Genomic DNA, 15460 nt, shown 5'->3' with positions numbered 1-15460 from the left:
TTCGTCAAAACTTCCTAACATTAGGCTTCTCTTATGGAAAGGGGGCCGGTAATGATGAGGTCGGTGAATTAGTCATGAAGGAACGAGTCCATCACACTCTCCCTGAAAAGGGGGTCCTTCATGATGAAATGGCCTAGTTTGAAATTGCGGTCACAAGGAAAGCGAGCTTCCGTCGAAGCTCTCCCTGAATTAAGGGTTCCTTGTATGAAATTGGAAATTTGTTTTGCAAACGGTTCACATAGACACGAGTCCCTTCAAACTCTCCCTGAAAAGGGGCTAGTTGAACAAAGGATAGCATGCAAAAAGAACGAGCTCCCTTGAACTCTCCCTGTAAAAAGGGTCTCTCGCAAGAGGAAATGACTGAAATTGGTATTGGGTGACCAAAAGGTCGAAATTGAAATTTTGAAATTTTGAAATTTTGAAATTTTGAAATTTTGAAATTTTGAAATTTTGAAATTTTGAAATTTGAAGCTTGATATTTGAAATTAGAAATTTGGAATTTTGGAATTTGGAATTTGGAAATTGAAAATTGATTGACCCAAAGGTTGAAACTGGTTGACTCAAAGGTCGAAATTAGAAATTTGGAAATTGGATGGCCTCAGGGCCGAATTGGTAATTGAAATTTGAACTTTGATGAATGATCAGCACAAAGACTGAACCCGAGAGGTTGACTGATACGACCCACCAGTGAGACACTAACACAAGTGCTCAATCTTGAAAGAACACCAGCATGAATACCGGGTTTTGAAAATATGTCAACATAGACATTGGATTTTAAAAATATATCAGTTCGAGCACTGAATTTTGGAAGTGTACCAGTTTGAGCACTGGATTTCAAAATTGTACCAGTTCAAGCACTGAGTTTTGAAAATATACCTTGTTTTTAATTTGAAATTTGAATTTTTAAAAGAGACCTATGCTCTTAAAGTATTTGGGAATTGTAACGAGAATGATTGTCGGGGTCTCAGGATTATCCCTTATCCTGAATGGGTAACGAACTTGATGCAAATGCATGCCAATGAATGCAGATGTATGCAAATATGAAAATGATATAAATGAATGCCCATGCGTGCAAAATGAGAGATTTGTTTATCCTGCCTGCATACAGGATATTTGTAAATAAAAACAAAATTTTTAAAAAAAAATGCCCCAGTATAACTGGAAAAGGAGAATTTAACCATTATTGAACAAAATTTGGAGGAATTACAAAGAATAAGACATGGTTTAAGTATAGAATTTTTTCAAATGCCGAGCATTGATGGGATCTGGTAATTCCACTCCGTCAGCATTTATGAGCCGATATGAATTACGAGGTAATGCCTCTTTGACAACATAGGGACCTTCCCAATTTGGTGACCACTTGCCACCTGGGCGGTGCTTGAGATAAGCCGTTGATCTGAGCACTAGATCATTGACTCGAAATTTTCTTTCAATGACTGATTTTGCATATTGTCTGGCTATCCTCTGACGATATGATTGAGTGTGCTCTGCTGCTCTGAGTCTTCTTTCATCTAGCAAATCAAGCTGTACTAGCCGCTGTTGCTGATACTGATCAAGAGGTAATTCGAGAAGTGATGCAAATTTCAGAGCAGGTTTCTGAACATGTAGAGGCAATACTACTTCGGTTCCGTAGACAAGTTCTGACGGAGTAGCATTAGTTGGAGTTCGAATGGTGGTTCGATACGCCCACAATGCATCATGAATCTTCTCATGCCAGTCACGGCCTGTTTCCAAAGTTCGCTCCAGGATTCGAATCAAAATCTTATTGGTGGCCTCTGCTTGGCCATTTCCTTGAGGATAATAAGGAGAGGAGAAATGATGATGAATTTTGAACTTCAAACAAAAAGTCCTCATTTTCTCATTCTTGAAATGACTGCCATTATCTGACACAATATCATGTGGTATGCCGAAACGACATAGGATATTCCTATGGATGAACGAGACCACATGTCGACCTTCTACTGTGCGTAGAGTGACTGCTTCTACCCATTTAGTAAAATATTCTGTTGCAGCAAGAAAATATTTATGGCCATTTGAAGCAGAAGGAGTAATAGGGCCAACAACATCAAAAGCTCACATAGAAAATGGCCATGGTGAGACGACAGATTGCAAATATGTCGCTGGCGCATGAATGGAAGGTGCATGCATCTGGCATTGAACGCACTTCTTCACAAAATGATAACAATCTTGTTGCATAGTTCTCCAGTAATAGCCTGCCCGGATGATTTGTTTGACAAGAGTTTGGTAGCGAACATGACCACCGCAGATACCTTCATGTGCTTCTTCCACAACTTCTTTGGCTTCTTCTTCGTCCAAACATCTGGAATATTCAGAGCTGAATCCACGACGATAAAGGACGTCGGCAAGAATAAAATATCGCGCAGACATGCGCTGAATTGCTCGCCGCTCTTTCTTTGAGAGTTCTGGAGGAAATTCGCCAGTTTCAATGAAATTCTTGATGTCATGATACCAGGGCTTCTTCTTTTGCTCCGCCTGGTTTACCTGCTCTACTGGGACGAAAGCAGGTTGATCAAGTCTGCCAATTTCAAAGGAGCGACAAGATTCTTCGTTCCTGAAAGACATGATGGATCCCAGATTGGCTAAACTGTCTGCAATTTGATTGAAATCTCTCTTGACATGGAAAAGTTGGAATTCTTCGAAATTGCTAACAAGAGTTGAGACGATCTTCTGATAAGGAAGTAACTTCTGATCCTTCACTTGCCATTCAGCTAAGACTTGATTGACGACGAGCAAAGAGTCGCCATAAGCATGCACTCTTTTGACATTGAAGTCTCGTAGAATTTTCAGACCTTGTATCAAAGCTTCATACTCGACCATATTATGAGTGCACTGAAAATCTAATTTGAGAGAAAAGGGGATCATCTCCTTCTCAGGTGTGATCAACAGAATCCCGATTCCTATGCCTGCCATATTCTTGGAACCGTCAAAGAATAAATTCCAAATTGGGGATTGTTGAATATTGCAGATCCGCTCATCGGGGAAATCATCCTCGACTTTAACATCTTCTGCTAAAGGAAAATCTGCTAATTGATCTGCAATTGCTTGGCCCTTGATAGATTGCTGAGAGACATATTCCAAATCGTATTGCATCAATAAAACCTGCCATTTGGCAATCCGTCCACTGAGGAAGGGTTGCTCTAGAATATACTTGAGAGGATTTAATTTGGATAGGATCTTGATTTCAGATGTCAACAGATAGTGTCTCAATTTCTGACACATCCAAACTAGAGCTAGACATGTCTTCTCTATCTGAGAGTATTTCTTCTCATAATCAATGAAGGTTTTGCTCACATAGTAAATGGCATGCTCTACCAGACTGCCTTTTTCGTATTGCGCCAAGAATCCGCCACAAGCCACTTGATTAACTGAAATGTATAGCAGTAGGGGTTTCCCTAATTCTGGCGGCTTTAACACAGGAGGATTGAGCAAATATTTCTTGATGCGTTCGAACGATTGCTGACACTCTGGTCCCCATTCGAATTTCACTCCTTTTCTGAGCAAATGATTGAAAGGCTCACATCTCATGGCCAAATTGGATATGAATCGCCGAATTGATTGCATGCGTCCCTGAAGGCTACGCAATTCTTTCAGATTAGTCGGGGGAGACATGTCAATGATAGCTTTGGCCTTAGCGGGATCAACTTCTATCCCCTTTTTGCTGACTAGAAAGCCTAACAATTTGCCAGATTCGACTCCAAAAACACATTTTTGTGGATTGAGTCTTAGCTTGTAAAGAATGAGCCGCTTGAAAACTTGATTGAGAGTTTCGATGTGATCTTCTTCTTCTTTGGATTTTACCAGAATATCATCGACATAGGCATCCATGATTTTGTGCATCTGATCATGGAAAATGACGGCCATAGCACGCTGATAAGTGGCTCCAGCATTCTTAAGCCCAAATGGCATGACTGTATAACAAAAAGTGCCCCAAGGAGTAGTGAAAGATGTCTTGGACTGATCACGAGCGGCCAACTTGATCTGATTATATCCGGAATATCCATCCATAAAAGAGAACATAGCGTGACCTGCTGTGCTATCAATCAAAAGATCAATATTAGGAAGTGGATAATCATCCTTAGGAGTCGCTTTATTGAGATCTCTGAAGTCGATGCAAATTCGAACTTTACCATTTTTCTTGGGAACAACAACAATATTTGCTAGCCAATCTGGATAGTCAATGGTTCGAATGAACCCTGCTTTGAGTAGGTCTTCTAGACCTTCCTTAACTTGTTGTTCCACTCGAGGATCCATCTTTCTCAGTTTCTGCTTAACCGGCTTGACATTTGGTTTTAGGATGAGACGATGCTCAACCAATTTGGTATCTAGACCTGGCATGTCCTCATACGTCCACGCGAACACTTCTTCATGTTGCTTGAGAAAACGGGTGAGCCTTTCTTTCTCTTCCGGGCTCAAACTGCTGCCAATCTTGAGAATTTTAGGATCGTCTTCTGATCCAATATTGATATCCTCAGTCGGATCCTGAACTAAGGATGATGGCTCATCTTGTTTCTGAATTGCTGCAAATTCTGGTAATTCTTGAAGAGCTGAATCAAATTCTGCAGGTTCTTCTGACTGCTTTGTAATCTGACTGCATTCTGCTCTTATTTTAACCTGATGAATCATTGTTGGCTTTGAAAAGGCCTCTGGATTAAGAACGAGCTTCTTGATAGATTGGGAAGACATTCTGAAAATTGGAGAATAAATCGATTCAGGAAAATCTCCTATCATAAAACAAATTACTTTTGTTAAGAAAATAATTTGAAAGATAAAAGAGAAGAATAATGGCAAATTTTCAAAGATTTGATAACGAGAAGTAAAGAGACAAATGGCATCCAGATAGACAAAGGAAATTTGCAACTTTATTGAAAGATTGAATTGAGGACAATGATTGAAATGAAACGGGATATCATCCTAAATGTGAAAACAAAAGAATAGAAATGAAAGACAAGCAGATGCCCTTAGTGCGTCCCTTTGATAAAGATAGTGCCCTTCTGAGATCTTCTGCCACTAAAGCCCAATCCGGCCCTCTGAGGATAGTGCTGATGAATTACTTGCTCGAGACGACCATTCCCATTTTTTCCCAGGCCTTGAAAAGGCTGATAACCATGCTTTACTAACAGATCAAATCCCTTTTTGGCCTTCATAAATTGGGAGAATAGTGGATGATCTTTGAATGTACTATAGTCAATTCGTCCTCCAATCTTGAAAAACTGTGGGCCTCTCCATCGAGTCATGGCCACTGTATGTGCTGGCTGTTCAGCCGTCTGCAGTATTCCCGAATTTTCTTCAAAGCTGACCTCATCAATGCCCCTAATGCTAGGGATATCAGTAGTGAAAGTGGGCCTAGGAACCATGGGTTGTGCAAGCCTCTTCTCCGGATCCTCGCCCAAGACTGTTGTGATCATTCCACCTTTTGACCACTTGACACACTGATGCAAATTAGACGGCACCGCGTTCGTGTTATGAATCCACGGTCGTCCCAACAACAGATTATACGTTGGGGGTACGTTGACCACATGAAAAAGGACAGAGTGGACCGAGTAGTCAATGAAAATTTCCAAGAAAATTTTCCCTTTAGCTGTCTGGCCATGATTATCAAACCCGTAGATAGTGATCGGGTCTGGGATATATTCCTCTTCTCTAATGCCCAAAGCTTTGGCTGTCATTTCTGGGCATATATTGAGGCTGCTGCCTCCATCTATCAGCACATGAGGAACAGTCATTCCTCTAGCTCGAATCACAACATACAAAGCGTTGTTGTGAAACACATGCGACTTAGAAAGATCTTCATCTGAGAAAGTGATTGGAGCATTTGTCATGGCCTGATTGACTATCTGGGCCATGTCTTCAGGAGTTATGCTCGGTCTCACTTTGATTTTCCGCAACAGATCATTCAACACTTGCTGGTGCTTGGCGGAAGCTTGGGCTAAATCCAAGATTGAGACATTGGATAATGCAGTAATCGGCTTTGGTGCCGATGTCTCACCTTTCTCCGGAGCGGGCTTAATAAAGTGCTTGGGGAGCCATGGCATTCTTTTAGCCACCTCAGGAGATACCCCAGCGGGTTTATCAGATACTTTCATTTTACCAAAAGCTGCAATGAGATCCATTTTCTGAGCTTTGGACTGAGCCTGCTGCAGCACAAGGACCTGATGTTGGACTTGCATATCCCTTTTAGAGCATGGCCTAATATGCTCCTGCGGCTGAAAAGGCTGTTCAGAGACGACCATCGTAGAATGATGGGGAAAGGGTTTCTTTAGAATATCCATATTTTCATCTTCGGCACCCTCTACCAGAAGATTCTTGTCGATGAGATCCTGAACAATATTCTTGAGAACGAAGCAGTTCTCAGTATTGTGCCCCACTGTTCTGTGAAATTTACAAAATTGATCTTTGAATTTTCCCATGGGAACAGGGGGATCGGCCAGCCTAGGCAGTTTGACCATCTCCTTGGTCAACATATACTCGAGCACAGTCTCGAGGGATTGGTCTAGTGGAGTGAATTTCCTGTCATAACTCCACCCTTCATGCTTTACTTTTTCTCGGGGCTTCGGTCCCTATTCTAATTGAAGTGGCTTATTGTATTGAGGCACTGATTTGCCTTTCTGATCATTCTTGTTGGAACTTCCTGCCCCATAACAGAAATCTTTGTTCTGCCCCTTATAGTGGTTCCAATTATTATTTCTGACAGAATGAGTGAAGTGAGTTTTCTTCTTCTGCTCATTCTGGCCGTTGTTCTTGGTGAAAGTGAAGCCTTCGTAGAAACCATTTTCCATGCTCAACTCGAGCCATTCAGCTCGTTCTGTCAGTTCAATGAATGTCCTTGATGGTGCAGTAGAGATGAGACCTCTTAGAGGCTGTGAGAAGTTACTCAGAATTAGGGACAAAGCATGTCCCTCTGATATGGGGTCCCTCATCTTGTTGCAAGCTGACCTCCATCGGTGGATAAAATCTCTGGCCTTCTCATTTTCTCTCTGTTTAAGGCCGCAAATATGGCTATGGGTGGAAAGTGCCTCAGCATTGAAGAGAAATCGCTCAATGAACATGTTTACCACTTTGTCAAATTCCTTCAACTCAATTGGATTCACATGCTCCGAGTACCATTTAGCTGCGGTTCCCTCCAGACTGCGAGGGAAACATAGGAAAAGTGCACGATTGTCTCGTTTGAATCTGGAGCATTCAGCGAAGAACATGGCGAGATGAGCTTTAGGATCGCCAGAACCATCGAATTTGATAAACTTTCTGGGGAGATTCTCGAGATTGTCGTCCCCATCCAAACCATCATAGAAGTCTTCGCTGGTGAAGACTTTCTTGCCCTTGTCACGGGCCTGCAGGTCTCGAAGCATTCTGACCACATCTTTGAACTGCGGCTGGTTAGAGTCATTGAGAGATTGCTCTTTGAATTTGTGGGCTGACCCCTGCCCCTGGGTAGACTTGCGGAATGCCTGATGGGTCTCAAACTCTTCATCTGAATCTTCCACTGATTCCTCTTCATCAGTTGCATCAACATGCTGAGCATGCTTTTTGGATATCTTCAAGGCTTTCTTGACTGCCCGGCCTTTTGTCTTTTGCTTCACCTGTGCTTTCTCTGTACTGGCTTCAGCTTGTTCTGCCAGCATTTTAGTCATCATCTTCTTAAACATGGCATACATTTGAGGATCAATGTCATCCTCAACCTGTTGCCCCTGATTTTTGCCTGAGTGCGGGGAATCCATTTCTTCGTCTGAAGCTGTCGAATATGCGATTCCCTCGACTGGTGCAGTCTTCTTCCCTGACCTTGTTTGAACCATTGACTGTCACGAATGCTCTCTGCAGGGCAAAATCGATGGTTAGGCTTTTGAGAGAGATTTTGATTGGAAGAAAATATTCGCTGAGAATTTTGGTAGACAATTTGAAAGAATATCCCATTACTAGGGATTGAGTTGTCGCGGGGATTACGACAATTGCGTTGTCATTCCTTTGCAAAGAAAATAAACAACTAAAAATTTAAGCCTTGTTACCTAGGCGAGGTCGTCAAACCAAGAATTGAAGAATTTGCAAGATTTTTATTTATTGAAAGAAAACATGATTGCATCAATAATAAACTTGAGAAAGAGGGGGCGGACAGATAATTTGCCACCACTCTTTATAACTAGCAGAGACACGAGGACCGGGAAAAAGCGGAAGAGTAACAAAAGAGTCCCAGCCATATCTGGCAGAATGGTATGCTCCGGACCACTGTGCTGATGTAAGGTCGAACTCTGGCACGACTCCAGATAGCAGTCGCATCTCTATGTGCTTCTGTCTCTGAGAAAACTGTCGAACACACCGCTCCGGATGATAGTAAGCACAGAAGAATGGACCAAGCAACTTGAATCTCTTGCCATATGCATAGGTGTATCTGGGAGGCGATAATTCTCGATCAAAATAGTCCCACACCACTTCTTCTTCCTGCAGATAGTCGATCAGGAATCGGTACCGCGCAACTGGAAGGAGCTCCTTACCGTTGTATCTGAATGAACTAGCTCTGGTTGGTACATGCTGAAGGAACCAAGATTGAAGAGCATAAGTACATCCCTCGACTAAGATGGACTCTCCAAGTGTGAAGCGGGTCAGTCCTCTGTATAGAAAAGCAAGCGCGGCCATGGCTATCGAGAGACGGCTGGTCTGTCGACTTCCCCATCTTCTCAAAAGTTGAACTATTCTGACATCCACATAATTTTGTCCATCTGGAAAGAAAGCAAGTCCCACAGTACACAAAACCATCGCATGCTGAATTCTCTCTCGAGCTGTCCTGGACAACAAGCTGACTTCTACGAATTCTCCATACTGTCGGTAGATCTCGATCAGACTCACGTATTCATTCCCATTTTCTTCAATCAGTGGCCAAGACTTGCGCCCTGTCATGCGAGCTACGGCATCTTTGGGGTCCAGACCCTTGACATTGATCATAAACTGCTGCTCTAACGGATCTCCAGGCTGATCGGCTGGCTCAGGCAGTCCCATAATCTCTGAGAATTCATCCATCAGTATTGTCATCTCGCCCCACGGGAACCAGAACGTGCAAGTGCGCGGATTCCACCGCTCCGCCAGTGCATGAATCAGATTGCCGTTGACTGTCAACTTTCCCACTGCAGATGCCAATTCCAACCCACAATCGCTCAAGTGGTCCGGAAACATACAAGAGAAATTTTTGAACCAGACATAGTACCACCGGGGGAAGAAGGGTCCGGTGCTAAGAGATCGATGCTCAGGAAGACTTTGTCGCACCTCATAGGAGATGTGACCCTCAGGAAAAACAGAATCGAGCTGACTGGATGCCATTGGACTGAAAGACAAGAAGACTGGAATTAGACTTTGGAAAAATATAAGGAATTTGAAAATTGCAGGCAGGATAAAATGAAAGCTGGAAATTCGAAGTCCAGTGGAACGAAAGAATGGAAGATTTCCTGGAGTTTTGAAGGAAAAGGTGGATAATTTAGAAAAATCGTCCAGGGTTTTTGAGAAAAAGGAGATATTTCATAAAAAATGAAAAATGAGGTATTTTGGAAAATTGTTTGGTATTTTGGAAAACTTGGGAAAAATATGAGAAAATAAGGCGAAAATGAATATCATATATTCAATTACAAACAATTATGCACATACAGCAATCCCTAGGCAGCCAACTCTAAATGCATTGATTTTGAAAGAGCTTTAGGACCCTAATCCTGACTCTAGGCTTAGATCAACTGTGTCCAATCATGCTATGCCGATATACTCGAGCCGAGGCTCGATGTACGTGGCATAAAACTCATCTCCGGGTCTAGGCTTGTGTTTTCCCAACATCCTTGAGCGCCTGCCGATATACGTTGGACTATGGCCCTTGGTACGTGGCAGGGGGGCGTTAGCCCAAATAAGTGGCCCAGTTGTGAGGCTCTGTCCCGAACTATGGTTCTGGAAGAGAGCCCAGCAACGTGAAGACCGGGTAGACATAGGTGGGGTAGTTTTTTAAATATGATCACATGCAGGCAAACAGAGGGCTCTAAGTCCTAAAGAGATAGAATTTTGAAAACTTTTGAAGAAGCAAACATTGTTTTCATACAAGTCCTAGATTGAGGAGTGTTGTATTTCAGACCTAAGTCTAAGTGAGCATGCATAATTCTCCTCAATATGGTCCTACCAAACCATGCCTAGTCTATATGCAATCCATGTCAGCTGGGTTCAAGTCTAGGCTCCTAGGTTCACATGATATCAGAAATTAAAGCTGACATTTCATAGAACATAATTTTGACAATTGGGCTAAGTTAAAGCACATAATTGATCAGGCGAGGACAGGTCCCATCACGGTCGCCAAACCTGTTATCATCGCAAAAATTTTTCCCCTCCCTTGCGAGAGAGAAACGAATTTCGCGAGTCAAACTCGACCAAAGTTTTGAAAATTACTCGCCTCCATTTTGAAAATTTGCGGGAAAATTCCGTAGAATGGGATCCGCCTGTCGGTACGAGGTTCAACCGTTCCTGGCGCCTTTACCAGAGGTAATTGAACCAAGGATCAATTATGTGCTTTAACTTGACTCAAATATCTAAATGATGCTCTATTTTTCCTAGAATGCACAAAGAATCAGGCTTGTGCTATGGAATTTTGAAAAATGCAAGTTTGAGAAAATATGATGTTTGCTTTGAAGGAGGAGCTGGATGCTTGAAATGAGACTAAATAAATAATAACGAATCTAAAGTATTAAATCTAACCTCAAACGGAAGAGTTTAGCAGACTTAAGGGTCCTACCTTGGATCGGCAAAGAGGTGGCTGTTTGAAGGTGGTGAGGATGGTGCTTCCAGGTGGAGACCGGCTGAAGCAAGGTGGAGCTGATTTGGAAATGGTGGCTGTGGCTGAACCTTGATGTGTTGAAGGAGGGGCTCGGTTGGAGCTTCACCAAGGATTCAATAGTGATGGAGGTTGGGGCAAATAGGGGAGTAGCTGGGGCGTCTTGTTGCAAAGGAGCCGACTGGAGGTGGTGATGATGAGCAATGGAAGGTGTCAGCTGCAACAATGGTTGGAGTTGCTCCTTGATGGCTGCAAGCTGTGTGGAAGATGGCTGCACCTTGGCGTGGCTGTTGGCTGGAGCAGTGAGAGTGGAACCGGTGGAAGAAGCCGTTGGCTGGTGGCTGTTGGCTGGAGCAAGTATCTTGGAGGTGGGCTGCGGCAAGGATGGTGTTGCCTTGGTGTAGCTGAAGCAAGAGGGTTGCAAAGAGTTGGTGCTGGAGTACCAATGGAATTTGATGGTGGCTGCTGCAGGGGTGCTGCTGGAGATGTCACCTAAGCAAGGGAGTTGGGGAGTATCTTGGAGATGCTAGCTGAAGGTGGGCTGACCGGCTGAAGAAGGAAGGTCTGCTAGAGAGCTGTTGATCCCAACCGTATGGTGATTGCTTGGGCTGAAGCTGCAGCCAAGTGGTGGCTGTCGGCTGGAGAAAGGAGCTTGAAAGGGGGCTGCAACAAGGATGGTTGCAATGGAGAGCCAAGAGGGAGGGAGAGAGAGAGAGAGAGAGAGAGAGAGAGAGAGAGAGAGAGAGAGAGAGAGACGTCAAGTTGAATCCTCCCAGCCGTTCTTTTTTTTTCTTTTCTTTTTATCATAACTTAGGTTTTGATTAACTCAAAACCTAAGTTACTAATAATATCTCATGAAGGCATATACGTGAATGGCTGCAGCCATTGCTTTTGGGGGGAAAATCCAAAGGGAGTAAGGAAGAAAGGGGAAAGAAGGAAGGGAAGGGAAGAAGAAAAGAAAGGGAAGAAGAAGAAAAAGAAAGAAAATGGAAAAAGAAAGGAAAGAAAGAAAAGGAGGGAAAAAGGAAAAGGGAAAGAAAAAAATGAGAAAATGGAAAGTGGGGCTGGAGGCTTGGGTGACCACCTTGTGGGTCCCACCTCCTCTCTAAAAAAATAAAAATAAAAAAAAAATAAAAATCAATAAAAACAAAAATAAACAAATAAAAAGAAGCATTTTTTTTATATAAAATAGAAAAGTAAATGAATGGGCCATCTCAGAGCGGGTCCAAATTCCACATTTGAAATTCATTTTGATGATTAGAGGGGTAAAATAGTCTTTTTAGAAAGTTTCTAGACGAAACGAGCTATTTTTGGCAGTTTTTTGAAACGAGCTCCGATTTTGAAGTTCAATACCCCGTTGCGAAGCAAATCCAATGTAGAATTTAAAAATATAATTTTGAAAGAAATCCAGATTGTTTTTCTTGAGAAAATGCTTCCAAATCTATTTTTAGACAAAACGAGCTATTTTTGGTAGTTTTTGAAATGAGCTCGGATTTTGAAGTTCAATACCCCGTTGCAAAGCAAATCCAATGTAGAAAATATAATTTTGAAAGAAATCCAGATTGTTTTTCTTGAGAAAATATTTCCAAATTTAGACTCCTGGGGTGAAAATGTCAATTTTGGAAACCTGAGGTTTGAAATTGATTTCTGAAAACTTTTAAAACTCAATCTGGATTGAAATTTATAAAGCTGGAGTTCTGGACTTCGAAAATGAAATGAAATGTGATGAAATGTTATGAAATGCTGAGAAATGATATGAAATGATGAGAAATGACATGAAATGCTATGCAAAATGCTAACCCTGAATGAAGAATTTTGGATGTTAGACCCCGATTGACACTTGTACCAGTTCAAAAAGTGTTAAAATTGACAAAATTTGCAAAAATGGTTGAAGAAATGATTTTCGAGCTCTGCCAAGCTAGAGTAACACTGAAAATTAGGGTTTGAGCTGGATTCAACTGAAATGAACTGGATTGAGTTGGGTTTTAGAGTTTCAGAACTCAAATGAACTCAATAGACACTGACTCAACTGGCCTTTCCAACTGAATTTTCAAGAAAAGCTGCCATTTTTAGAGAAATGGTATGGAATGGTCATTGGAATGAAGTGAATTACGCACCTGAACTGGGTTTGAGCTGAAGTAAAGGTTACTAATACTGAGATGAACTAAAATCGAGGCTCAAACACTGGCTCAACTGACTGAACTCAACTCAATTTCAGTTGAAAGAGCTGGAATGGACTAAAATGGGCTCCTAGACACTTGGAAATTGTTTTGAACTGAAACTGGAGCACTCGAACTCGTAGTGAGCTCAAGTTAGACTCTGAGGAATATGACTGACTATGAATAACTGACTCAGAGACAATTGGCTTGGATTTGAGAAATAAGCTCATTCCTGAAGAAATGATCCCATTCTGGCAGGAATGGTCAGAAATGAAAATGGTTTATTCATTATGAGCTCAGATGAGCTTGAGATGACTGATATTCTAACTGTCTTGAACTGACCAATGAGCTTGGTTGACTCCGACTGACTGGTGTTCGGGATGGCCTAGGGGTAAAGTGGTAATTTTCCTAATGAAAATGGCTAAAATGGTGATTTTCTGAAACTGACTCGGTGTTTGACTCCTACACTGACCTGACAAGGTTGGCACTGCCTGAGGAGGATTGTTTGAGAATGGATGTGGAAAATTTGGGGTGTTTACAGAAGGGCCTCCACCTCATCAGGTATCCTACATTCACTCATTATATGCATTGTATTTCAAATCGTTGTATTAGTAACATACTACCGATTTGTGAGATATTATTTTGTTAGTTATTATCGATTTGTTTGCTATTATGCTCAATTTCTTTCGTATCGATTTGTAATTTATTGTGCGATATATTTATCGACCTTTTAGATATTATGGTTTTGTATTGTCGATTTGTAAGTTATTATGTTGAACTGCCGTATCGATTTTCAATATATTATTCAATATGTATATCGATTTGTAAGATATTATATATTTTGTAATATGTATTCATAAGATATTTGTACACAGACTTTGAAAATGTGTGCGTGCAGAAACACATAGTTACACGCATTCAAATCGCTGCTCTGTTAGCGATTTGTATTAAACTCATTTCACAGCCTCTTGGATCTACTGACAACATTATCGTCAACACACATGTACGACATTTCGTGTCTTTTATTGGCATGGTAAGTGACAACTCGATGCTCAGTATAAGCAAATATCAAACCGCACTTGCTTTTATACTGTCATTCATTAAATCGATTCTTTGACTTGCTAACCCTTATCGGTATCTATTGTTATATGCATCCTGATTAAATCATAGTAAACGTATGTGATTGCTAACGCAACATGATATATTGCTTACAAAACATTCCTGTGTCTTCGCTTCTTTTGCATTATCGTTAGGCATTATGGAAGAAAGCAATGACGCACAAACATTCCGACCAGTGCCATTAAAGCGTCGTGAGTAGCTTTCCATCTCATCATGTTGTCGATGAAGAACAATGTCATCTTGTGTGCCATTTAGGCATTGTTTTGTTACTGCAGGTAGATCTTGTTCTTACGATGGTTGGAAACTTATCGATATTTGTAAGACGCTGGGACATGTTGACAAAAATGCTTGTTTACAAATGCTAGGAAGGGTCTCTACCCCATCAGGTATCCTACATTCACTCATTATATGCATTGTATCTCAAACCGCTGTATTAGTAACATACTATTGATTTGTGAGATATTGTTATGTTAGTTAATATCGATTTGTTTGCTATTTTGCTGGCAACACAAACTGATATATTGCTTATAACATTGTTGAGCTTATCATCAAGTTGTAATAAAGATGATCTAGCTCAATCAATTGAAAGTTATGGAGAATTGAACATCTATACTAATGACGCAACTGAAGAATTGAACATTTGCACTAATGATGCACATGATAAGAAGGGTGCAGGCATTAGACCCACTCTTGACTTGAATGTTCCAGTAGAAGAAATGAAATTCAATAATGAAGTAGATTATCATGATAGTACACATAATAAAAGTGTAGGCACTGCGAATGAACATGGAAGTACACTTGACTATATTCCGGTAGAAGGAATGCAGTTTAATAATGAAGAAGTTGCATATAAATTTTACAATGATTATGCCTTAAAAGTTGGATTCAATATGAGAAGGTTTTCTTGGTCAAAAAATGCACAGGGTGTCGTGGTGAGAAAGACATATGTTTGTTCCAAGCAAGGTTGGAAGAAATCAATGGGAAATCCAACAAGGAGCATGCCAGAATCAAGATGTGGATGTCAAGCGAGAATAGTTTTGAGAAGACATCCGAATGAGAAATTTCTAGTTCGTACTTTAATCAGTGATCATAATCATGATTTATCTGCATCATTTATGACTCCTATGTTAAGTTCGCATCGTAAAGTAACTGTAGCGCATGCTGCAATGGCTGAAATAACCGATAGCGCCGGCATTGCACCAAGGAAGACATACAATTTGTTTGCCCATATAAACGGTGGCCGCGATAATGTGCCATTCACACCTTTGGATCTAAGAAACCACTTGAGAAGAAAGATGACAGATAACATGAAGAATGAAGAAATATGTTCTTTGGTTGATTACTTACAGAAAAAATCAAGCAATGACCCTGGTTTCTT

The 15460-nt window shown here is 41.3% G+C and overlaps 1 long non-coding RNA gene across 1 annotated transcript in view; it reads left to right on the top strand.

Annotated features, from left to right (window-relative positions):
* LOC149834811 (uncharacterized) overlaps positions 1-14412 on the top strand; it is a 226690-nt gene extending 212278 nt beyond the window's left edge. The window contains exons 2-3 of the long non-coding RNA XR_016432361.1: positions 14217-14273; positions 14358-14412. This is a non-coding gene — a long non-coding RNA (uncharacterized LOC149834811). The remainder of the gene's footprint in view (positions 1-14216; positions 14274-14357) is intronic.
* The last annotated feature ends 1048 nt before the right edge of the window (positions 14413-15460 follow it).

This window comes from Nuphar pumila, chromosome 6, assembly GCF_984573655.1.
Source record: "Nuphar pumila chromosome 6, dmNupPumi1.hap1.1, whole genome shotgun sequence".
Classification (NCBI taxonomy): domain Eukaryota; kingdom Viridiplantae; phylum Streptophyta; class Magnoliopsida; order Nymphaeales; family Nymphaeaceae; genus Nuphar; species Nuphar pumila.
The sequence above is the reverse complement of the archived record's forward strand: the minus strand, read 5'-3'. Positions and strand labels throughout refer to the sequence as shown.